This window comes from Schistocerca americana, chromosome 7, assembly GCF_021461395.2.
Source record: "Schistocerca americana isolate TAMUIC-IGC-003095 chromosome 7, iqSchAmer2.1, whole genome shotgun sequence".
Lineage (NCBI taxonomy): Eukaryota > Metazoa > Arthropoda > Insecta > Orthoptera > Acrididae > Schistocerca > Schistocerca americana.
Genome location: NC_060125.1, coordinates 134,992,924 through 135,016,031, shown reverse-complemented (window position 1 = coordinate 135,016,031; position 23,108 = coordinate 134,992,924). Strand labels below are relative to the sequence as shown.

Sequence of the window (23,108 nt, the reverse complement as noted above, 5' to 3'; positions counted from 1 at the left end):
CAACGCCGAGTGCGACGCGAGCACCACTGAACCCGATTTCCTGGTGCTGCTAGGGCGACATACTGTAACTAGGCGCTGAACTGACTTTCTCTGATAAATTGGCCCTTTAATGCACATCAGGGCGAACACGAAATTTCTAATATGAAGTACTCACTGACGATCCAAAGACGTTTCAGTATGTATGCGTCGGTACCACCGGGGCAGAGCCTAAGTATTGTAAAGTGAAGGCCCACAGTTAGAGCCTCACATGAAGTATTTCATTGGCTTCCCACGAGTGCGTAAACCAAAGCGTGGCTGTTGCTAGGAAACGGTCTTATTCGCCGTTCGTTAATATCTAGTTTTCTTTGCATCAATGTGACAATGTTCCTATTACTAAATACAGTTTTGCTAGTTACAGTTCAAACTGGAAGCGACGGAAGAAAGCGGTCCAACTCGCCACATTGGTTCCCGAAAGCGAGGGTGCGTTTAGTACGCCACATCTGACATTGCGTCTTACATATTATTAAACTGACATAATTCCATTCTACCGAAAAAGGAAAGAGATTTCGGAGTGAGGTTCCTGAGATCTTGCTAGAGATGGAAGTCACTGGAGCGCTTGTCTCGCTCGTCAGATTGGCCGAGCGGTCTAAGGCGCCAGATTTAAGCTCTGGTTCCCGTAAGGGAGCGTGGGTTCGAACCCCACATCTGACAATGCATTTTAAACATTCTGAAACTAACATACTCCCTTCATCTTATAGAACAAGTAAATTACGCAGAAACACGCCGCGGAGATTTTACTAGAGACGACAGTGACAGCAGTGCAGGCGTCGCACGTCCGATAGCCCGAGCGGCCGAAAACAAATAGCGGAACATATTTTTCTCGTGCCGAGTTTCAGCTCTTCTCACGGACGTTTCTGTGGTCGTTGTGTTGTGGCTCAGGGCTATTCCATTTTCCTTCCCTAAAAGGCAACGCGAGAGACTGTCAGGCAAATCGCAAGTGATCTGTACACGGACTAAGACGTCCGCACGTCTGGCAACATTCTCGCCAACTTGTATGCCGTGCCAACGACACGGGTTCATGTCCGATTACCGAAATTAGGCAGCGTTGGCCGTGGCTAGTGCTCGGCTGGATGACGAACTAGGAAGTCCGCGTGTCTTGGTTTCTTCAGTTTTGCCTTTTTCCTTAGTTTTTGGTGCTGCTGTGCGGTAATGGTACGGTCCAGCACGCTGACCCCCTCTTGCTCTCGGTACGCAAAGGCGCGAACATGCGGCCACAGTCAAATGAACGGGTCCGTTGTGTGTTTGTCGATGTGGCCTCTCCCAGTCGTTTCTAGCGCATGTCCTCTACATATACGCCCATTTGCAAGCGTCAGCTTTCGCGTCAGCCGAGCAAAGTCGACACATGGGGACACACGATGCTGTGAATCGTAATCCGCACTAGCCTACGAGGGGAGAAGGGAAACCATTCGTACCGTTGAAAACACTCTCCTGAGTAAAGGAGACAACTTCCGTGCGATGTCCGCGCTTCGAACCCGGAGCAGCTACTTGGGAAGCAACCATGCTGACCGACACACCACCACCGCCTTCTGCTACGCGCTGCTTGCGCCGTGATGTGTCGCCTTCCCTCCTGGCGCCAGAGGCCGAAGGCGATAGCGCTGCAGGCGCTCAACGCCGAGTGCGACGCGAGCACCACTGAACCCGATTTCCTGGTGCTGCTAGGGCGACATACTGTAACTAGGCGCAGAACTGACTTTCTCTGATAAATTGGCCCTTTAATGCACATCAGGGCGAACACGAAATTTCTAATATGAAGTACTCACTGACGATCCAAAGACGTTTCAGTATGTATGCGTCGGTACCACCGGGGCAGAGCCTAAGTATTGTAAAGTGAAGGCCCACAGTTAGAGCCTCACATGAAGTATTTCATTGGCTTCCCACGAGTGCGTAAACCAAAGCGTGGCTGTTGCTAGGAAACGGTCTTATTCGCCGTTCGTTAATATCTAGTTTTCTTTGCATCAATGTGACAATGTTCCTATTACTAAATACAGTTTTGCTAGTTACAGTTCAAACTGGAAGCGACGGAAGAAAGCGGTCCAACTCGCCACATTGGTTCCCGAAAGCGAGGGTGCGTTTAGTACGCCACATCTGACATTGCGTCTTACATATTATTAAACTGACATAATTCCATTCTACCGAAAAAGGAAAGAGATTTCGGAGTGAGGTTCCTGAGATCTTGCTAGAGATGGAAGTCACTGGAGCGCTTGTCTCGCTCGTCAGATTGGCCGAGCGGTCTAAGGCGCCAGATTTAAGCTCTGGTTCCCCTAAGGCAGCGTGGGTTCGAACCCCACATCTGACAATGCATTTTAAACATTCTGAAACTAACATACTCCCTTCATCTTATAGAACAAGTAAATTACGCAGAAACACGTCGCGGAGATTTTACTAGAGACGACAGTGACAGCAGTGCAGGCGTCGCACGTCCGATAGCCCGAGCGGCCGAAAACAAATAGCGGAACATATTTTTCTCGTGCCGAGTTTCAGCTCTTCTCACGGACGTTTCTGTGGTCGTTGTGTTGTGGCTCAGGGCTATTCCATTTTCCTTCCCTAAAAGGCAACGCGAGAGACTGTCAGGCAAATCGCAAGTGATCTGTACACGGACTAAGACGTCCGCACGTCTGGCAACATTCTCGCCAACTTGTATGCCGTGCCAACGACACGGGTTCATGTCCGATTACCGAAATTAGGCAGCGTTGGCCGTGGCTAGTGCTCGGCTGGATGACGAACTAGGAAGTCCGCGTGTCTTGGTTTCTTCAGTTTTGCCTTTTTCCTTAGTTTTTGGTGCTGCTGTGCGGTAATGGTACGGTCCAGCACGCTGACCCCCTCTTGCTCTCGGTACGCAAAGGCGCGAACATGCGGCCACAGTCAAATGAACGGGTCCGTTGTGTGTTTGTCGATGTGGCCTCTCCCAGTCGTTTCTAGCGCATGTCCTCTACATATACGCCCATTTGCAAGCGTCAGCTTTCGCGTCAGCCGAGCAAAGTCGAGACAAGTCGACACATGGGGACACACGATGCTGTGAATCGTAATCCGCACTAGCCTACGAGGGGAGAAGGGAAACCATTCGTACCGTTGAAAACACTCTCCTGAGTAAAGGAGACAACTTCCGTGCGATGTCCGCGCTTCGAACCCGGAGCAGCTACTTGGGAAGCAACCATGCTGACCGACACACCACCACCGCCTTCTGCTACGCGCTGCTTGCGCCGTGATGTGTCGCCTTCCCTCCTGGCGCCAGAGGCCGAAGGCGATAGCGCTGCAGGCGCTCAACGCCGAGTGCGACGCGAGCACCACTGAACCCGATTTCCTGGTGCTGCTAGGGCGACATACTGTAACTAGGCGCAGAACTGACTTTCTCTGATAAATTGGCCCTTTAATGCACATCAGGGCGAACACGAAATTTCTAATATGAAGTACTCACTGACGATCCAAAGACGTTTCAGTATGTATGTGTCGGTACCACCGGGGCAGAGCCTAAGTATTGTAAAGTGAAGGCCCACAGTTAGAGCCTCACATGAAGTATTTCATTGGCTTCCCACGAGTGCGTAAACCAAAGCGTGGCTGTTGCTAGGAAACGGTCTTATTCGCCGTTCGTTAATATCTAGTTTTCTTTGCATCAATGTGACAATGTTCCTATTACTAAATACAGTTTTGCTAGTTACAGTTCAAACTGGAAGCGACGGAAGAAAGCGGTCCAACTCGCCACATTGGTTCCCGAAAGCGAGGGTGCGTTTAGTACGCCACATCTGACATTGCGTCTTACATATTATTAAACTGACATAATTCCATTCTACCGAAAAAGGAAAGAGATTTCGGAGTGAGGTTCCTGAGATCTTGCTAGAGATGGAAGTCACTGGAGCGCTTGTCTCGCTCGTCAGATTGGCCGAGCGGTCTAAGGCGCCAGATTTAAGCTCTGGTTCCCCTAAGGCAGCGTGGGTTCGAACCCCACATCTGACAATGCATTTTAAACATTCTGAAACTAACATACTCCCTTCATCTTATAGAACAAGTAAATTACGCAGAAACACGCCGCGGAGATTTTACTAGAGACGACAGTGACAGCAGTGCAGGCGTCGCACGTCCGATAGCCCGAGCGGCCGAAAACAAATAGCGGAACATATTTTTCTCGTGCCGAGTTTCAGCTCTTCTCACGGACGTTTCTGTGGTCGTTGTGTTGTGGCTCAGGGCTATTCCATTTTCCTTCCCTAAAAGGCAACGCGAGAGACTGTCAGGCAAATCGCAAGTGATCTGTACACGGACTAAGACGTCCGCACGTCTGGCAACATTCTCGCCAACTTGTATGCCGTGCCAACGACACGGGTTCATGTCCGATTACCGAAATTAGGCAGCGTTGGCCGTGGCTAGTGCTCGGCTGGATGACGAACTAGGAAGTCCGCGTGTCTTGGTTTCTTCAGTTTTGCCTTTTTCCTTAGTTTTTGGTGCTGCTGTGCGGTAATGGTACGGTCCAGCACGCTGACCCCCTCTTGCTCTCGGTACGCAAAGGCGCGAACATGCGGCCACAGTCAAATGAACGGGTCCGTTGTGTGTTTGTCGATGTGGCCTCTCCCAGTCGTTTCTAGCGCATGTCCTCTACATATACGCCCATTTGCAAGCGTCAGCTTTCGCGTCAGCCGAGCAAAGTCGAGACAAGTCGACACATGGGGACACACGATGCTGTGAATCGTAATCCGCACTAGCCTACGAGGGGAGAAGGGAAACCATTCGTACCGTTGAAAACACTCTCCTGAGTAAAGGAGACAACTTCCGTGCGATGTCCGCGCTTCGAACCCGGAGCAGCTACTTGGGAAGCAACCATGCTGACCGACACACCACCACCGCCTTCTGCTACGCGCTGCTTGCGCCGTGATGTGTCGCCTTCCCTCCTGGCGCCAGAGGCCGAAGGCGATAGCGCTGCAGGCGCTCAACGCCGAGTGCGACGCGAGCACCACTGAACCCGATTTCCTGGTGCTGCTAGGGCGACATACTGTAACTAGGCGCAGAACTGACTTTCTCTGATAAATTGGCCCTTTAATGCACATCAGGGCGAACACGAAATTTCTAATATGAAGTACTCACTGACGATCCAAAGACGTTTCAGTATGTATGTGTCGGTACCACCGGGGCAGAGCCTAAGTATTGTAAAGTGAAGGCCCACAGTTAGAGCCTCACATGAAGTATTTCATTGGCTTCCCACGAGTGCGTAAACCAAAGCGTGGCTGTTGCTAGGAAACGGTCTTATTCGCCGTTCGTTAATATCTAGTTTTCTTTGCATCAATGTGACAATGTTCCTATTACTAAATACAGTTTTGCTAGTTACAGTTCAAACTGGAAGCGACGGAAGAAAGCGGTCCAACTCGCCACATTGGTTCCCGAAAGCGAGGGTGCGTTTAGTACGCCACATCTGACATTGCGTCTTACATATTATTAAACTGACATAATTCCATTCTACCGAAAAAGGAAAGAGATTTCGGAGTGAGGTTCCTGAGATCTTGCTAGAGATGGAAGTCACTGGAGCGCTTGTCTCGCTCGTCAGATTGGCCGAGCGGTCTAAGGCGCCAGATTTAAGCTCTGGTTCCCGTAAGGGAGCGTGGGTTCGAACCCCACATCTGACAATGCATTTTAAACATTCTGAAACTAACATACTCCCTTCATCTTATAGAACAAGTAAATTACGCAGAAACACGCCGCGGAGATTTTACTAGAGACGACAGTGACAGCAGTGCAGGCGTCGCACGTCCGATAGCCCGAGCGGCCGAAAACAAATAGCGGAACATATTTTTCTCGTGCCGAGTTTCAGCTCTTCTCACGGACGTTTCTGTGGTCGTTGTGTTGTGGCTCAGGGCTATTCCATTTTCCTTCCCTAAAAGGCAACGCGAGAGACTGTCAGGCAAATCGCAAGTGATCTGTACACGGACTAAGACGTCCGCACGTCTGGCAACATTCTCGCCAACTTGTATGCCGTGCCAACGACACGGGTTCATGTCCGATTACCGAAATTAGGCAGCGTTGGCCGTGGCTAGTGCTCGGCTGGATGACGAACTAGGAAGTCCGCGTGTCTTGGTTTCTTCAGTTTTGCCTTTTTCCTTAGTTTTTGGTGCTGCTGTGCGGTAATGGTACGGTCCAGCACGCTGACCCCCTCTTGCTCTCGGTACGCAAAGGCGCGAACATGCGGCCACAGTCAAATGAACGGGTCCGTTGTGTGTTTGTCGATGTGGCCTCTCCCAGTCGTTTCTAGCGCATGTCCTCTACATATACGCCCATTTGCAAGCGTCAGCTTTCGCGTCAGCCGAGCAAAGTCGACACATGGGGACACACGATGCTGTGAATCGTAATCCGCACTAGCCTACGAGGGGAGAAGGGAAACCATTCGTACCGTTGAAAACACTCTCCTGAGTAAAGGAGACAACTTCCGTGCGATGTCCGCGCTTCGAACCCGGAGCAGCTACTTGGGAAGCAACCATGCTGACCGACACACCACCACCGCCTTCTGCTACGCGCTGCTTGCGCCGTGATGTGTCGCCTTCCCTCCTGGCGCCAGAGGCCGAAGGCGATAGCGCTGCAGGCGCTCAACGCCGAGTGCGACGCGAGCACCACTGAACCCGATTTCCTGGTGCTGCTAGGGCGACATACTGTAACTAGGCGCAGAACTGACTTTCTCTGATAAATTGGCCCTTTAATGCACATCAGGGCGAACACGAAATTTCTAATATGAAGTACTCACTGACGATCCAAAGACGTTTCAGTATGTATGCGTCGGTACCACCGGGGCAGAGCCTAAGTATTGTAAAGTGAAGGCCCACAGTTAGAGCCTCACATGAAGTATTTCATTGGCTTCCCACGAGTGCGTAAACCAAAGCGTGGCTGTTGCTAGGAAACGGTCTTATTCGCCGTTCGTTAATATCTAGTTTTCTTTGCATCAATGTGACAATGTTCCTATTACTAAATACAGTTTTGCTAGTTACAGTTCAAACTGGAAGCGACGGAAGAAAGCGGTCCAACTCGCCACATTGGTTCCCGAAAGCGAGGGTGCGTTTAGTACGCCACATCTGACATTGCGTCTTACATATTATTAAACTGACATAATTCCATTCTACCGAAAAAGGAAAGAGATTTCGGAGTGAGGTTCCTGAGATCTTGCTAGAGATGGAAGTCACTGGAGCGCTTGTCTCGCTCGTCAGATTGGCCGAGCGGTCTAAGGCGCCAGATTTAAGCTCTGGTTCCCCTAAGGCAGCGTGGGTTCGAACCCCACATCTGACAATGCATTTTAAACATTCTGAAACTAACATACTCCCTTCATCTTATAGAACAAGTAAATTACGCAGAAACACGTCGCGGAGATTTTACTAGAGACGACAGTGACAGCAGTGCAGGCGTCGCACGTCCGATAGCCCGAGCGGCCGAAAACAAATAGCGGAACATATTTTTCTCGTGCCGAGTTTCAGCTCTTCTCACGGACGTTTCTGTGGTCGTTGTGTTGTGGCTCAGGGCTATTCCATTTTCCTTCCCTAAAAGGCAACGCGAGAGACTGTCAGGCAAATCGCAAGTGATCTGTACACGGACTAAGACGTCCGCACGTCTGGCAACATTCTCGCCAACTTGTATGCCGTGCCAACGACACGGGTTCATGTCCGATTACCGAAATTAGGCAGCGTTGGCCGTGGCTAGTGCTCGGCTGGATGACGAACTAGGAAGTCCGCGTGTCTTGGTTTCTTCAGTTTTGCCTTTTTCCTTAGTTTTTGGTGCTGCTGTGCGGTAATGGTACGGTCCAGCACGCTGACCCCCTCTTGCTCTCGGTACGCAAAGGCGCGAACATGCGGCCACAGTCAAATGAACGGGTCCGTTGTGTGTTTGTCGATGTGGCCTCTCCCAGTCGTTTCTAGCGCATGTCCTCTACATATACGCCCATTTGCAAGCGTCAGCTTTCGCGTCAGCCGAGCAAAGTCGAGACAAGTCGACACATGGGGACACACGATGCTGTGAATCGTAATCCGCACTAGCCTACGAGGGGAGAAGGGAAACCATTCGTACCGTTGAAAACACTCTCCTGAGTAAAGGAGACAACTTCCGTGCGATGTCCGCGCTTCGAACCCGGAGCAGCTACTTGGGAAGCAACCATGCTGACCGACACACCACCACCGCCTTCTGCTACGCGCTGCTTGCGCCGTGATGTGTCGCCTTCCCTCCTGGCGCCAGAGGCCGAAGGCGATAGCGCTGCAGGCGCTCAACGCCGAGTGCGACGCGAGCACCACTGAACCCGATTTCCTGGTGCTGCTAGGGCGACATACTGTAACTAGGCGCAGAACTGACTTTCTCTGATAAATTGGCCCTTTAATGCACATCAGGGCGAACACGAAATTTCTAATATGAAGTACTCACTGACGATCCAAAGACGTTTCAGTATGTATGTGTCGGTACCACCGGGGCAGAGCCTAAGTATTGTAAAGTGAAGGCCCACAGTTAGAGCCTCACATGAAGTATTTCATTGGCTTCCCACGAGTGCGTAAACCAAAGCGTGGCTGTTGCTAGGAAACGGTCTTATTCGCCGTTCGTTAATATCTAGTTTTCTTTGCATCAATGTGACAATGTTCCTATTACTAAATACAGTTTTGCTAGTTACAGTTCAAACTGGAAGCGACGGAAGAAAGCGGTCCAACTCGCCACATTGGTTCCCGAAAGCGAGGGTGCGTTTAGTACGCCACATCTGACATTGCGTCTTACATATTATTAAACTGACATAATTCCATTCTACCGAAAAAGGAAAGAGATTTCGGAGTGAGGTTCCTGAGATCTTGCTAGAGATGGAAGTCACTGGAGCGCTTGTCTCGCTCGTCAGATTGGCCGAGCGGTCTAAGGCGCCAGATTTAAGCTCTGGTTCCCCTAAGGCAGCGTGGGTTCGAACCCCACATCTGACAATGCATTTTAAACATTCTGAAACTAACATACTCCCTTCATCTTATAGAACAAGTAAATTACGCAGAAACACGCCGCGGAGATTTTACTAGAGACGACAGTGACAGCAGTGCAGGCGTCGCACGTCCGATAGCCCGAGCGGCCGAAAACAAATAGCGGAACATATTTTTCTCGTGCCGAGTTTCAGCTCTTCTCACGGACGTTTCTGTGGTCGTTGTGTTGTGGCTCAGGGCTATTCCATTTTCCTTCCCTAAAAGGCAACGCGAGAGACTGTCAGGCAAATCGCAAGTGATCTGTACACGGACTAAGACGTCCGCACGTCTGGCAACATTCTCGCCAACTTGTATGCCGTGCCAACGACACGGGTTCATGTCCGATTACCGAAATTAGGCAGCGTTGGCCGTGGCTAGTGCTCGGCTGGATGACGAACTAGGAAGTCCGCGTGTCTTGGTTTCTTCAGTTTTGCCTTTTTCCTTAGTTTTTGGTGCTGCTGTGCGGTAATGGTACGGTCCAGCACGCTGACCCCCTCTTGCTCTCGGTACGCAAAGGCGCGAACATGCGGCCACAGTCAAATGAACGGGTCCGTTGTGTGTTTGTCGATGTGGCCTCTCCCAGTCGTTTCTAGCGCATGTCCTCTACATATACGCCCATTTGCAAGCGTCAGCTTTCGCGTCAGCCGAGCAAAGTCGAGACAAGTCGACACATGGGGACACACGATGCTGTGAATCGTAATCCGCACTAGCCTACGAGGGGAGAAGGGAAACCATTCGTACCGTTGAAAACACTCTCCTGAGTAAAGGAGACAACTTCCGTGCGATGTCCGCGCTTCGAACCCGGAGCAGCTACTTGGGAAGCAACCATGCTGACCGACACACCACCACCGCCTTCTGCTACGCGCTGCTTGCGCCGTGATGTGTCGCCTTCCCTCCTGGCGCCAGAGGCCGAAGGCGATAGCGCTGCAGGCGCTCAACGCCGAGTGCGACGCGAGCACCACTGAACCCGATTTCCTGGTGCTGCTAGGGCGACATACTGTAACTAGGCGCAGAACTGACTTTCTCTGATAAATTGGCCCTTTAATGCACATCAGGGCGAACACGAAATTTCTAATATGAAGTACTCACTGACGATCCAAAGACGTTTCAGTATGTATGTGTCGGTACCACCGGGGCAGAGCCTAAGTATTGTAAAGTGAAGGCCCACAGTTAGAGCCTCACATGAAGTATTTCATTGGCTTCCCACGAGTGCGTAAACCAAAGCGTGGCTGTTGCTAGGAAACGGTCTTATTCGCCGTTCGTTAATATCTAGTTTTCTTTGCATCAATGTGACAATGTTCCTATTACTAAATACAGTTTTGCTAGTTACAGTTCAAACTGGAAGCGACGGAAGAAAGCGGTCCAACTCGCCACATTGGTTCCCGAAAGCGAGGGTGCGTTTAGTACGCCACATCTGACATTGCGTCTTACATATTATTAAACTGACATAATTCCATTCTACCGAAAAAGGAAAGAGATTTCGGAGTGAGGTTCCTGAGATCTTGCTAGAGATGGAAGTCACTGGAGCGCTTGTCTCGCTCGTCAGATTGGCCGAGCGGTCTAAGGCGCCAGATTTAAGCTCTGGTTCCCGTAAGGGAGCGTGGGTTCGAACCCCACATCTGACAATGCATTTTAAACATTCTGAAACTAACATACTCCCTTCATCTTATAGAACAAGTAAATTACGCAGAAACACGCCGCGGAGATTTTACTAGAGACGACAGTGACAGCAGTGCAGGCGTCGCACGTCCGATAGCCCGAGCGGCCGAAAACAAATAGCGGAACATATTTTTCTCGTGCCGAGTTTCAGCTCTTCTCACGGACGTTTCTGTGGTCGTTGTGTTGTGGCTCAGGGCTATTCCATTTTCCTTCCCTAAAAGGCAACGCGAGAGACTGTCAGGCAAATCGCAAGTGATCTGTACACGGACTAAGACGTCCGCACGTCTGGCAACATTCTCGCCAACTTGTATGCCGTGCCAACGACACGGGTTCATGTCCGATTACCGAAATTAGGCAGCGTTGGCCGTGGCTAGTGCTCGGCTGGATGACGAACTAGGAAGTCCGCGTGTCTTGGTTTCTTCAGTTTTGCCTTTTTCCTTAGTTTTTGGTGCTGCTGTGCGGTAATGGTACGGTCCAGCACGCTGACCCCCTCTTGCTCTCGGTACGCAAAGGCGCGAACATGCGGCCACAGTCAAATGAACGGGTCCGTTGTGTGTTTGTCGATGTGGCCTCTCCCAGTCGTTTCTAGCGCATGTCCTCTACATATACGCCCATTTGCAAGCGTCAGCTTTCGCGTCAGCCGAGCAAAGTCGAGACAAGTCGACACATGGGGACACACGATGCTGTGAATCGTAATCCGCACTAGCCTACGAGGGGAGAAGGGAAACCATTCGTACCGTTGAAAACACTCTCCTGAGTAAAGGAGACAACTTCCGTGCGATGTCCGCGCTTCGAACCCGGAGCAGCTACTTGGGAAGCAACCATGCTGACCGACACACCACCACCGCCTTCTGCTACGCGCTGCTTGCGCCGTGATGTGTCGCCTTCCCTCCTGGCGCCAGAGGCCGAAGGCGATAGCGCTGCAGGCGCTCAACGCCGAGTGCGACGCGAGCACCACTGAACCCGATTTCCTGGTGCTGCTAGGGCGACATACTGTAACTAGGCGCAGAACTGACTTTCTCTGATAAATTGGCCCTTTAATGCACATCAGGGCGAACACGAAATTTCTAATATGAAGTACTCACTGACGATCCAAAGACGTTTCAGTATGTATGTGTCGGTACCACCGGGGCAGAGCCTAAGTATTGTAAAGTGAAGGCCCACAGTTAGAGCCTCACATGAAGTATTTCATTGGCTTCCCACGAGTGCGTAAACCAAAGCGTGGCTGTTGCTAGGAAACGGTCTTATTCGCCGTTCGTTAATATCTAGTTTTCTTTGCATCAATGTGACAATGTTCCTATTACTAAATACAGTTTTGCTAGTTACAGTTCAAACTGGAAGCGACGGAAGAAAGCGGTCCAACTCGCCACATTGGTTCCCGAAAGCGAGGGTGCGTTTAGTACGCCACATCTGACATTGCGTCTTACATATTATTAAACTGACATAATTCCATTCTACCGAAAAAGGAAAGAGATTTCGGAGTGAGGTTCCTGAGATCTTGCTAGAGATGGAAGTCACTGGAGCGCTTGTCTCGCTCGTCAGATTGGCCGAGCGGTCTAAGGCGCCAGATTTAAGCTCTGGTTCCCGTAAGGGAGCGTGGGTTCGAACCCCACATCTGACAATGCATTTTAAACATTCTGAAACTAACATACTCCCTTCATCTTATAGAACAAGTAAATTACGCAGAAACACGCCGCGGAGATTTTACTAGAGACGACAGTGACAGCAGTGCAGGCGTCGCACGTCCGATAGCCCGAGCGGCCGAAAACAAATAGCGGAACATATTTTTCTCGTGCCGAGTTTCAGCTCTTCTCACGGACGTTTCTGTGGTCGTTGTGTTGTGGCTCAGGGCTATTCCATTTTCCTTCCCTAAAAGGCAACGCGAGAGACTGTCAGGCAAATCGCAAGTGATCTGTACACGGACTAAGACGTCCGCACGTCTGGCAACATTCTCGCCAACTTGTATGCCGTGCCAACGACACGGGTTCATGTCCGATTACCGAAATTAGGCAGCGTTGGCCGTGGCTAGTGCTCGGCTGGATGACGAACTAGGAAGTCCGCGTGTCTTGGTTTCTTCAGTTTTGCCTTTTTCCTTAGTTTTTGGTGCTGCTGTGCGGTAATGGTACGGTCCAGCACGCTGACCCCCTCTTGCTCTCGGTACGCAAAGGCGCGAACATGCGGCCACAGTCAAATGAACGGGTCCGTTGTGTGTTTGTCGATGTGGCCTCTCCCAGTCGTTTCTAGCGCATGTCCTCTACATATACGCCCATTTGCAAGCGTCAGCTTTCGCGTCAGCCGAGCAAAGTCGAGACAAGTCGACACATGGGGACACACGATGCTGTGAATCGTAATCCGCACTAGCCTACGAGGGGAGAAGGGAAACCATTCGTACCGTTGAAAACACTCTCCTGAGTAAAGGAGACAACTTCCGTGCGATGTCCGCGCTTCGAACCCGGAGCAGCTACTTGGGAAGCAACCATGCTGACCGACACACCACCACCGCCTTCTGCTACGCGCTGCTTGCGCCGTGATGTGTCGCCTTCCCTCCTGGCGCCAGAGGCCGAAGGCGATAGCGCTGCAGGCGCTCAACGCCGAGTGCGACGCGAGCACCACTGAACCCGATTTCCTGGTGCTGCTAGGGCGACATACTGTAACTAGGCGCAGAACTGACTTTCTCTGATAAATTGGCCCTTTAATGCACATCAGGGCGAACACGAAATTTCTAATATGAAGTACTCACTGACGATCCAAAGACGTTTCAGTATGTATGTGTCGGTACCACCGGGGCAGAGCCTAAGTATTGTAAAGTGAAGGCCCACAGTTAGAGCCTCACATGAAGTATTTCATTGGCTTCCCACGAGTGCGTAAACCAAAGCGTGGCTGTTGCTAGGAAACGGTCTTATTCGCCGTTCGTTAATATCTAGTTTTCTTTGCATCAATGTGACAATGTTCCTATTACTAAATACAGTTTTGCTAGTTACAGTTCAAACTGGAAGCGACGGAAGAAAGCGGTCCAACTCGCCACATTGGTTCCCGAAAGCGAGGGTGCGTTTAGTACGCCACATCTGACATTGCGTCTTACATATTATTAAACTGACATAATTCCATTCTACCGAAAAAGGAAAGAGATTTCGGAGTGAGGTTCCTGAGATCTTGCTAGAGATGGAAGTCACTGGAGCGCTTGTCTCGCTCGTCAGATTGGCCGAGCGGTCTAAGGCGCCAGATTTAAGCTCTGGTTCCCGTAAGGGAGCGTGGGTTCGAACCCCACATCTGACAATGCATTTTAAACATTCTGAAACTAACATACTCCCTTCATCTTATAGAACAAGTAAATTACGCAGAAACACGCCGCGGAGATTTTACTAGAGACGACAGTGACAGCAGTGCAGGCGTCGCACGTCCGATAGCCCGAGCGGCCGAAAACAAATAGCGGAACATATTTTTCTCGTGCCGAGTTTCAGCTCTTCTCACGGACGTTTCTGTGGTCGTTGTGTTGTGGCTCAGGGCTATTCCATTTTCCTTCCCTAAAAGGCAACGCGAGAGACTGTCAGGCAAATCGCAAGTGATCTGTACACGGACTAAGACGTCCGCACGTCTGGCAACATTCTCGCCAACTTGTATGCCGTGCCAACGACACGGGTTCATGTCCGATTACCGAAATTAGGCAGCGTTGGCCGTGGCTAGTGCTCGGCTGGATGACGAACTAGGAAGTCCGCGTGTCTTGGTTTCTTCAGTTTTGCCTTTTTCCTTAGTTTTTGGTGCTGCTGTGCGGTAATGGTACGGTCCAGCACGCTGACCCCCTCTTGCTCTCGGTACGCAAAGGCGCGAACATGCGGCCACAGTCAAATGAACGGGTCCGTTGTGTGTTTGTCGATGTGGCCTCTCCCAGTCGTTTCTAGCGCATGTCCTCTACATATACGCCCATTTGCAAGCGTCAGCTTTAGCGTCAGCCGAGCAAAGTCGACACATGGGGACACACGATGCTGTGAATCGTAATCCGCACTAGCCTACGAGGGGAGAAGGGAAACCATTCGTACCGTTGAAAACACTCTCCTGAGTAAAGGAGACAACTTCCGTGCGATGTCCGCGCTTCGAACCCGGAGCAGCTACTTGGGAAGCAACCATGCTGACCGACACACCACCACCGCCTTCTGCTACGCGCTGCTTGCGCCGTGATGTGTCGCCTTCCCTCCTGGCGCCAGAGGCCGAAGGCGATAGCGCTGCAGGCGCTCAACGCCGAGTGCGACGCGAGCACCACTGAACCCGATTTCCTGGTGCTGCTAGGGCGACATACTGTAACTAGGCGCAGAACTGACTTTCTCTGATAAATTGGCCCTTTAATGCACATCAGGGCGAACACGAAATTTCTAATATGAAGTACTCACTGACGATCCAAAGACGTTTCAGTATGTATGCGTCGGTACCACCGGGGCAGAGCCTAAGTATTGTAAAGTGAAGGCCCACAGTTAGAGCCTCACATGAAGTATTTCATTGGCTTCCCACGAGTGCGTAAACCAAAGCGTGGCTGTTGCTAGGAAACGGTCTTATTCGCCGTTCGTTAATATCTAGTTTTCTTTGCATCAATGTGACAATGTTCCTATTACTAAATACAGTTTTGCTAGTTACAGTTCAAACTGGAAGCGACGGAAGAAAGCGGTCCAACTCGCCACATTGGTTCCCGAAAGCGAGGGTGCGTTTAGTACGCCACATCTGACATTGCGTCTTACATATTATTAAACTGACATAATTCCATTCTACCGAAAAAGGAAAGAGATTTCGGAGTGAGGTTCCTGAGATCTTGCTAGAGATGGAAGTCACTGGAGCGCTTGTCTCGCTCGTCAGATTGGCCGAGCGGTCTAAGGCGCCAGATTTAAGCTCTGGTTCCCGTAAGGGAGCGTGGGTTCGAACCCCACATCTGACAATGCATTTTAAACATTCTGAAACTAACATACTCCCTTCATCTTATAGAACAAGTAAATTACGCAGAAACACGCCGCGGAGATTTTACTAGAGACGACAGTGACAGCAGTGCAGGCGTCGCACGTCCGATAGCCCGAGCGGCCGAAAACAAATAGCGGAACATATTTTTCTCGTGCCGAGTTTCAGCTCTTCTCACGGACGTTTCTGTGGTCGTTGTGTTGTGGCTCAGGGCTATTCCATTTTCCTTCCCTAAAAGGCAACGCGAGAGACTGTCAGGCAAATCGCAAGTGATCTGTACACGGACTAAGACGTCCGCACGTCTGGCAACATTCTCGCCAACTTGTATGCCGTGCCAACGACACGGGTTCATGTCCGATTACCGAAATTAGGCAGCGTTGGCCGTGGCTAGTGCTCGGCTGGATGACGAACTAGGAAGTCCGCGTGTCTTGGTTTCTTCAGTTTTGCCTTTTTCCTTAGTTTTTGGTGCTGCTGTGCGGTAATGGTACGGTCCAGCACGCTGACCCCCTCTTGCTCTCGGTACGCAAAGGCGCGAACATGCGGCCACAGTCAAATGAACGGGTCCGTTGTGTGTTTGTCGATGTGGCCTCTCCCAGTCGTTTCTAGCGCATGTCCTCTACATATACGCCCATTTGCAAGCGTCAGCTTTAGCGTCAGCCGAGCAAAGTCGACACATGGGGACACACGATGCTGTGAATCGTAATCCGCACTAGCCTACGAGGGGAGAAGGGAAACCATTCGTACCGTTGAAAACACTCTCCTGAGTAAAGGAGACAACTTCCGTGCGATGTCCGCGCTTCGAACCCGGAGCAGCTACTTGGGAAGCAACCATGCTGACCGACACACCACCACCGCCTTCTGCTACGCGCTGCTTGCGCCGTGATGTGTCGCCTTCCCTCCTGGCGCCAGAGGCCGAAGGCGATAGCGCTGCAGGCGCTCAACGCCGAGTGCGACGCGAGCACCACTGAACCCGATTTCCTGGTGCTGCTAGGGCGACATACTGTAACTAGGCGCAGAACTGACTTTCTCTGATAAATTGGCCCTTTAATGCACATCAGGGCGAACACGAAATTTCTAATATGAAGTACTCACTGACGATCCAAAGACGTTTCAGTATGTATGCGTCGGTACCACCGGGGCAGAGCCTAAGTATTGTAAAGTGAAGGCCCACAGTTAGAGCCTCACATGAAGTATTTCATTGGCTTCCCACGAGTGCGTAAACCAAAGCGTGGCTGTTGCTAGGAAACGGTCTTATTCGCCGTTCGTTAATATCTAGTTTTCTTTGCATCAATGTGACAATGTTCCTATTACTAAATACAGTTTTGCTAGTTACAGTTCAAACTGGAAGCGACGGAAGAAAGCGGTCCAACTCGCCACATTGGTTCCCGAAAGCGAGGGTGCGTTTAGTACGCCACATCTGACATTGCGTCTTACATATTATTAAACTGACATAATTCCATTCTACCGAAAAAGGAAAGAGATTTCGGAGTGAGGTTCCTGAGATCTTGCTAGAGATGGAAGTCACTGGAGCGCTTGTCTCGCTCGTCAGATTGGCCGAGCGGTCTAAGGCGCCAGATTTAAGCTCTGGTTCCCGTAAGGGAGCGTGGGTTCGAACCCCACATCTGACAATGCATTTTAAACATTCTGAAACTAACATACTCCCTTCATCTTATAGAACAAGTAAATTACGCAGAAACACGCCGCGGAGATTTTACTAGAGACGACAGTGACAGCAGTGCAGGCGTCGCACGTCCGATAGCCCGAGCGGCCGAAAACAAATAGCGGAACATATTTTTCTCGTGCCGAGTTTCAGCTCTTCTCACGGACGTTTCTGTGGTCGTTGTGTTGTGGCTCAGGGCTATTCCATTTTCCTTCCCTAAAAGGCAACGCGAGAGACTGTCAGGCAAATCGCAAGTGATCTGTACACGGACTAAGACGTCCGCACGTCTGGCAACATTCTCGCCAACTTGTATGCCGTGCCAACGACACGGGTTCATGTCCGATTACCGAAATTAGGCAGCGTTGGCCGTGGCTAGTGCTCGGCTGGATGACGAACTAGGAAGTCCGCGTGTCTTGGTTTCTTCAGTTTTGCCTTTTTCCTTAGTTTTTGGTGCTGCTGTGCGGTAATGGTACGGTCCAGCACGCTGACCCCCTCTTGCTCTCGGTACGCAAAGGCGCGAACATGCGGCCACAGTCAAATGAACGGGTCCGTTGTGTGTTTGTCGATGTGGCCTCTCCCAGTCGTTTCTAGCGCATGTCCTCTACATATACGCCCATTTGCAAGCGTCATCTTTCGCGTCAGCCGAGCAAAGTCGAGACAAGTCGACACATGGGGACACACGATGCTGTGAATCGTAATCCGCACTAGCCTACGAGGGGAGAAGGGAAACCATTCGTACCGTTGAAAACACTCTCCTGAGTAAAGGAGACAACTTCCGTGCGATGTCCGCGCTTCGAACCCGGAGCAGCTACTTGGGAAGCAACCATGCTGACCGACACACCACCACCGCCTTCTGCTACGCGCTGCTTGCGCCGTGATGTGTCGCCTTCCCTCCTGGCGCCAGAGGCCGAAGGCGATAGCGCTGCAGGCGCTCAACGCCGAGTGCGACGCGAGCACCACTGAACCCGATTTCCTGGTGCTGCTAGGGCGACATACTGTAACTAGGCGCAGAACTGACTTTCTCTGATAAATTGGCCCTTTAATGCACATCAGGGCGAACACGAAATTTCTAATATGAAGTACTCACTGACGATCCAAAGACGTTTCAGTATGTATGTGTCGGTACCACCGGGGCAGAGCCTAAGTATTGTAAAGTGAAGGCCCACAGTTAGAGCCTCACATGAAGTATTTCATTGGCTTCCCACGAGTGCGTAAACCAAAGCGTGGCTGTTGCTAGGAAACGGTCTTATTCGCCGTTCGTTAATATCTAGTTTTCTTTGCATCAATGTGACAATGTTCCTATTACTAAATACAGTTTTGCTAGTTACAGTTCAAACTGGAAGCGACGGAAGAAAGCGGTCCAACTCGCCACATTGGTTCCCGAAAGCGAGGGTGCGTTTAGTACGCCACATCTGACATTGCGTCTTACATATTATTAAACTGACATAATTCCATTCTACCGAAAAAGGAAAGAGATTTCGGAGTGAGGTTCCTGAGATCTTGCTAGAGATGGAAGTCACTGGAGCGCTTGTCTCGCTCGTCAGATTGGCCGAGCGGTCTAAGGCGCCAGATTTAAGCTCTGGTTCCCGTAAGGGAGCGTGGGTTCGAACCCCACATCTGACAATGCATTTTAAACATTCTGAAACTAACATACTCCCTTCATCTTATAGAACAAGTAAATTACGCAGAAACACGCCGCGGAGATTTTACTAGAGACGACAGTGACAGCAGTGCAGGCGTCGCACGTCCGATAGCCCGAGCGGCCGAAAACAAATAGCGGAACATATTTTTCTCGTGCCGAGTTTCAGCTCTTCTCACGGACGTTTCTGTGGTCGTTGTGTTGTGGCTCAGGGCTATTCCATTTTCCTTCCCTAAAAGGCAACGCGAGAGACTGTCAGGCAAATCGCAAGTGATCTGTACACGGACTAAGACGTCCGCACGTCTGGCAACATTCTCGCCAACTTGTATGCCGTGCCAACGACACGGGTTCATGTCCGATTACCGAAATTAGGCAGCGTTGGCCGTGGCTAGTGCTCGGCTGGATGACGAACTAGGAAGTCCGCGTGTCTTGGTTTCTTCAGTTTTGCCTTTTTCCTTAGTTTTTGGTGCTGCTGTGCGGTAATGGTACGGTCCAGCACGCTGACCCCCTCTTGCTCTCGGTACGCAAAGGCGCGAACATGCGGCCACAGTCAAATGAACGGGTCCGTTGTGTGTTTGTCGATGTGGCCTCTCCCAGTCGTTTCTAGCGCATGTCCTCTACATATACGCCCATTTGCAAGCGTCAGCTTTCGCGTCAGCCGAGCAAAGTCGACACATGGGGACACACGATGCTGTGAATCGTAATCCGCACTAGCCTACGAGGGGAGAAGGGAAACCATTCGTACCGTTGAAAACACTCTCCTGAGTAAAGGAGACAACTTCCGTGCGATGTCCGCGCTTCGAACCCGGAGCAGCTACTTGGGAAGCAACCATGCTGACCGACACACCACCACCGCCTTCTGCTACGCGCTGCTTGCGCCGTGATGTGTCGCCTTCCCTCCTGGCGCCAGAGGCCGAAGGCGATAGCGCTGCAGGCGCTCAACGCCGAGTGCGACGCGAGCACCACTGAACCCGATTTCCTGGTGCTGCTAGGGCGACATACTGTAACTAGGCGCAGAACTGACTTTCTCTGATAAATTGGCCCTTTAATGCACATCAGGGCGAACACGAAATTTCTAATATGAAGTACTCACTGACGATCCAAAGACGTTTCAGTATGTATGCGTCGGTACCACCGGGGCAGAGCCTAAGTATTGTAAAGTGAAGGCCCACAGTTAGAGCCTCACATGAAGTATTTCATTGGCTTCCCACGAGTGCGTAAACCAAAGCGTGGCTGTTGCTAGGAAACGGTCTTATTCGCCGTTCGTTAATATCTAGTTTTCTTTGCATCAATGTGACAATGTTCCTATTACTAAATACAGTTTTGCTAGTTACAGTTCAAACTGGAAGCGACGGAAGAAAGCGGTCCAACTCGCCACATTGGTTCCCGAAAGCGAGGGTGCGTTTAGTACGCCACATCTGACATTGCGTCTTACATATTATTAAACTGACATAATTCCATTCTACCGAAAAAGGAAAGAGATTTCGGAGTGAGGTTCCTGAGATCTTGCTAGAGATGGAAGTCACTGGAGCGCTTGTCTCGCTCGTCAGATTGGCCGAGCGGTCTAAGGCGCCAGATTTAAGCTCTGGTTCCCGTAAGGGAGCGTGGGTTCGAACCCCACATCTGACAATGCATTTTAAACATTCTGAAACTAACATACTCCCTTCATCTTATAGAACAAGTAAATTACGCAGAAACACGCCGCGGAGATTTTACTAGAGACGACAGTGACAGCAGTGCAGGCGTCGCACGTCCGATAGCCCGAGCGGCCGAAAACAAATAGCGGAACATATTTTTCTCGTGCCGAGTTTCAGCTCTTCTCACGGACGTTTCTGTGGTCGTTGTGTTGTGGCTCAGGGCTATTCCATTTTCCTTCCCTAAAAGGCAACGCGAGAGACTGTCAGGCAAATCGCAAGTGATCTGTACACGGACTAAGACGTCCGCACGTCTGGCAACATTCTCGCCAACTTGTATGCCGTGCCAACGACACGGGTTCATGTCCGATTACCGAAATTAGGCAGCGTTGGCCGTGGCTAGTGCTCGGCTGGATGACGAACTAGGAAGTCCGCGTGTCTTGGTTTCTTCAGTTTTGCCTTTTTCCTTAGTTTTTGGTGCTGCTGTGCGGTAATGGTACGGTCCAGCACGCTGACCCCCTCTTGCTCTCGGTACGCAAAGGCGCGAACATGCGGCCACAGTCAAATGAACGGGTCCGTTGTGTGTTTGTCGATGTGGCCTCTCCCAGTCGTTTCTAGCGCATGTCCTCTACATATACGCCCATTTGCAAGCGTCAGCTTTCGCGTCAGCCGAGCAAAGTCGAGACAAGTCGACACATGGGGACACACGATGCTGTGAATCGTAATCCGCACTAGCCTACGAGGGGAGAAGGGAAACCATTCGTACCGTTGAAAACACTCTCCTGAGTAAAGGAGACAACTTCCGTGCGATGTCCGCGCTTCGAACCCGGAGCAGCTACTTGGGAAGCAACCATGCTGACCGACACACCACCACCGCCTTCTGCTACGCGCTGCTTGCGCCGTGATGTGTCGCCTTCCCTCCTGGCGCCAGAGGCCGAAGGCGATAGCGCTGCAGGCGCTCAACGCCGAGTGCGACGCGAGCACCACTGAACCCGATTTCCTGGTGCTGCTAGGGCGACATACTGTAACTAGGCGCAGAACTGACTTTCTCTGATAAATTGGCCCTTTAATGCACATCAGGGCGAACACGAAATTTCTAATATGAAGTACTCACTGACGATCCAAAGACGTTTCAGTATGTATGCGTCGGTACCACCGGGGCAGAGCCTAAGTATTGTAAAGTGAAGGCCCACAGTTAGAGCCTCACATGAAGTATTTCATTGGCTTCCCACGAGTGCGTAAACCAAAGCGTGGCTGTTGCTAGGAAACGGTCTTATTCGCCGTTCGTTAATATCTAGTTTTCTTTGCATCAATGTGACAATGTTCCTATTACTAAATACAGTTTTGCTAGTTACAGTTCAAACTGGAAGCGACGGAAGAAAGCGGTCCAACTCGCCACATTGGTTCCCGAAAGCGAGGGTGCGTTTAGTACGCCACATCTGACATTGCGTCTTACATATTATTAAACTGACATAATTCCATTCTACCGAAAAAGGAAAGAGATTTCGGAGTGAGGTTCCTGAGATCTTGCTAGAGATGGAAGTCACTGGAGCGCTTGTCTCGCTCGTCAGATTGGCCGAGCGGTCTAAGGCGCCAGATTTAAGCTCTGGTTCCCGTAAGGGAGCGTGGGTTCGAACCCCACATCTGACAATGCATTTTAAACATTCTGAAACTAACATACTCCCTTCATCTTATAGAACAAGTAAATTACGCAGAAACACGCCGCGGAGATTTTACTAGAGACGACAGTGACAGCAGTGCAGGCGTCGCACGTCCGATAGCCCGAGCGGCCGAAAACAAATAGCGGAACATATTTTTCTCGTGCCGAGTTTCAGCTCTTCTCACGGACGTTTCTGTGGTCGTTGTGTTGTGGCTCAGGGCTATTCCATTTTCCTTCCCTAAAAGGCAACGCGAGAGACTGTCAGGCAAATCGCAAGTGATCTGTACACGGACTAAGACGTCCGCACGTCTGGCAACATTCTCGCCAACTTGTATGCCGTGCCAACGACACGGGTTCATGTCCGATTACCGAAATTAGGCAGCGTTGGCCGTGGCTAGTGCTCGGCTGGATGACGAACTAGGAAGTCCGCGTGTCTTGGTTTCTTCAGTTTTGCCTTTTTCCTTAGTTTTTGGTGCTGCTGTGCGGTAATGGTACGGTCCAGCACGCTGACCCCCTCTTGCTCTCGGTACGCAAAGGCGCGAACATGCGGCCACAGTCAAATGAACGGGTCCGTTGTGTGTTTGTCGATGTGGCCTCTCCCAGTCGTTTCTAGCGCATGTCCTCTACATATACGCCCATTTGCAAGCGTCAGCTTTCGCGTCAGCCGAGCAAAGTCGACACATGGGGACACACGATGCTGTGAATCGTAATCCGCACTAGCCTACGAGGGGAGAAGGGAAACCATTCGTACCGTTGAAAACACTCTCCTGAGTAAAGGAGACAACTTCCGTGCGATGTCCGCGCTTCGAACCCGGAGCAGCTACTTGGGAAGCAACCATGCTGACCGACACACCACCACCGCCTTCTGCTACGCGCTGCTTGCGCCGTGATGTGTCGCCTTCCCTCCTGGCGCCAGAGGCCGAAGGCGATAGCGCTGCAGGCG

The 23,108-nt window shown here is 50.9% G+C and overlaps 14 non-coding genes across 14 annotated transcripts; all 14 read left to right on the top strand.

The window, feature by feature from the left end:
- Positions 1–606: 606 nt before the first annotated feature.
- Positions 607–690, top strand: Trnal-uaa. The gene has a single exon. It is a non-coding gene; the product is annotated as a tRNA-Leu (tRNA).
- A 1,561-nt stretch (positions 691–2,251) lies between these two features.
- Trnal-uaa lies at positions 2,252–2,335 on the top strand. The gene has a single exon. It is a non-coding gene; the product is annotated as a tRNA-Leu (tRNA).
- Positions 2,336–3,906: 1,571 nt separating this feature from the next.
- Trnal-uaa lies at positions 3,907–3,990 on the top strand. Its single transcript has one exon. It is a non-coding gene; the product is annotated as a tRNA-Leu (tRNA).
- A 1,571-nt stretch (positions 3,991–5,561) lies between these two features.
- Trnal-uaa lies at positions 5,562–5,645 on the top strand. The gene has a single exon. It is a non-coding gene; the product is annotated as a tRNA-Leu (tRNA).
- A 1,561-nt stretch (positions 5,646–7,206) lies between these two features.
- Trnal-uaa lies at positions 7,207–7,290 on the top strand. Its single transcript has one exon. It is a non-coding gene; the product is annotated as a tRNA-Leu (tRNA).
- A 1,571-nt stretch (positions 7,291–8,861) lies between these two features.
- On the top strand, positions 8,862–8,945 carry Trnal-uaa. The gene has a single exon. It is a non-coding gene; the product is annotated as a tRNA-Leu (tRNA).
- A 1,571-nt stretch (positions 8,946–10,516) lies between these two features.
- Trnal-uaa lies at positions 10,517–10,600 on the top strand. Its single transcript has one exon. It is a non-coding gene; the product is annotated as a tRNA-Leu (tRNA).
- Positions 10,601–12,171: 1,571 nt separating this feature from the next.
- Positions 12,172–12,255, top strand: Trnal-uaa. The gene has a single exon. It is a non-coding gene; the product is annotated as a tRNA-Leu (tRNA).
- A 1,571-nt stretch (positions 12,256–13,826) lies between these two features.
- Trnal-uaa lies at positions 13,827–13,910 on the top strand. Its single transcript has one exon. It is a non-coding gene; the product is annotated as a tRNA-Leu (tRNA).
- A 1,561-nt stretch (positions 13,911–15,471) lies between these two features.
- Positions 15,472–15,555, top strand: Trnal-uaa. Its single transcript has one exon. It is a non-coding gene; the product is annotated as a tRNA-Leu (tRNA).
- A 1,561-nt stretch (positions 15,556–17,116) lies between these two features.
- Trnal-uaa lies at positions 17,117–17,200 on the top strand. The gene has a single exon. It is a non-coding gene; the product is annotated as a tRNA-Leu (tRNA).
- Positions 17,201–18,771: 1,571 nt separating this feature from the next.
- On the top strand, positions 18,772–18,855 carry Trnal-uaa. Its single transcript has one exon. It is a non-coding gene; the product is annotated as a tRNA-Leu (tRNA).
- A 1,561-nt stretch (positions 18,856–20,416) lies between these two features.
- Positions 20,417–20,500, top strand: Trnal-uaa. Its single transcript has one exon. It is a non-coding gene; the product is annotated as a tRNA-Leu (tRNA).
- Positions 20,501–22,071: 1,571 nt separating this feature from the next.
- Positions 22,072–22,155, top strand: Trnal-uaa. Its single transcript has one exon. It is a non-coding gene; the product is annotated as a tRNA-Leu (tRNA).
- The last annotated feature ends 953 nt before the right edge of the window (positions 22,156–23,108 follow it).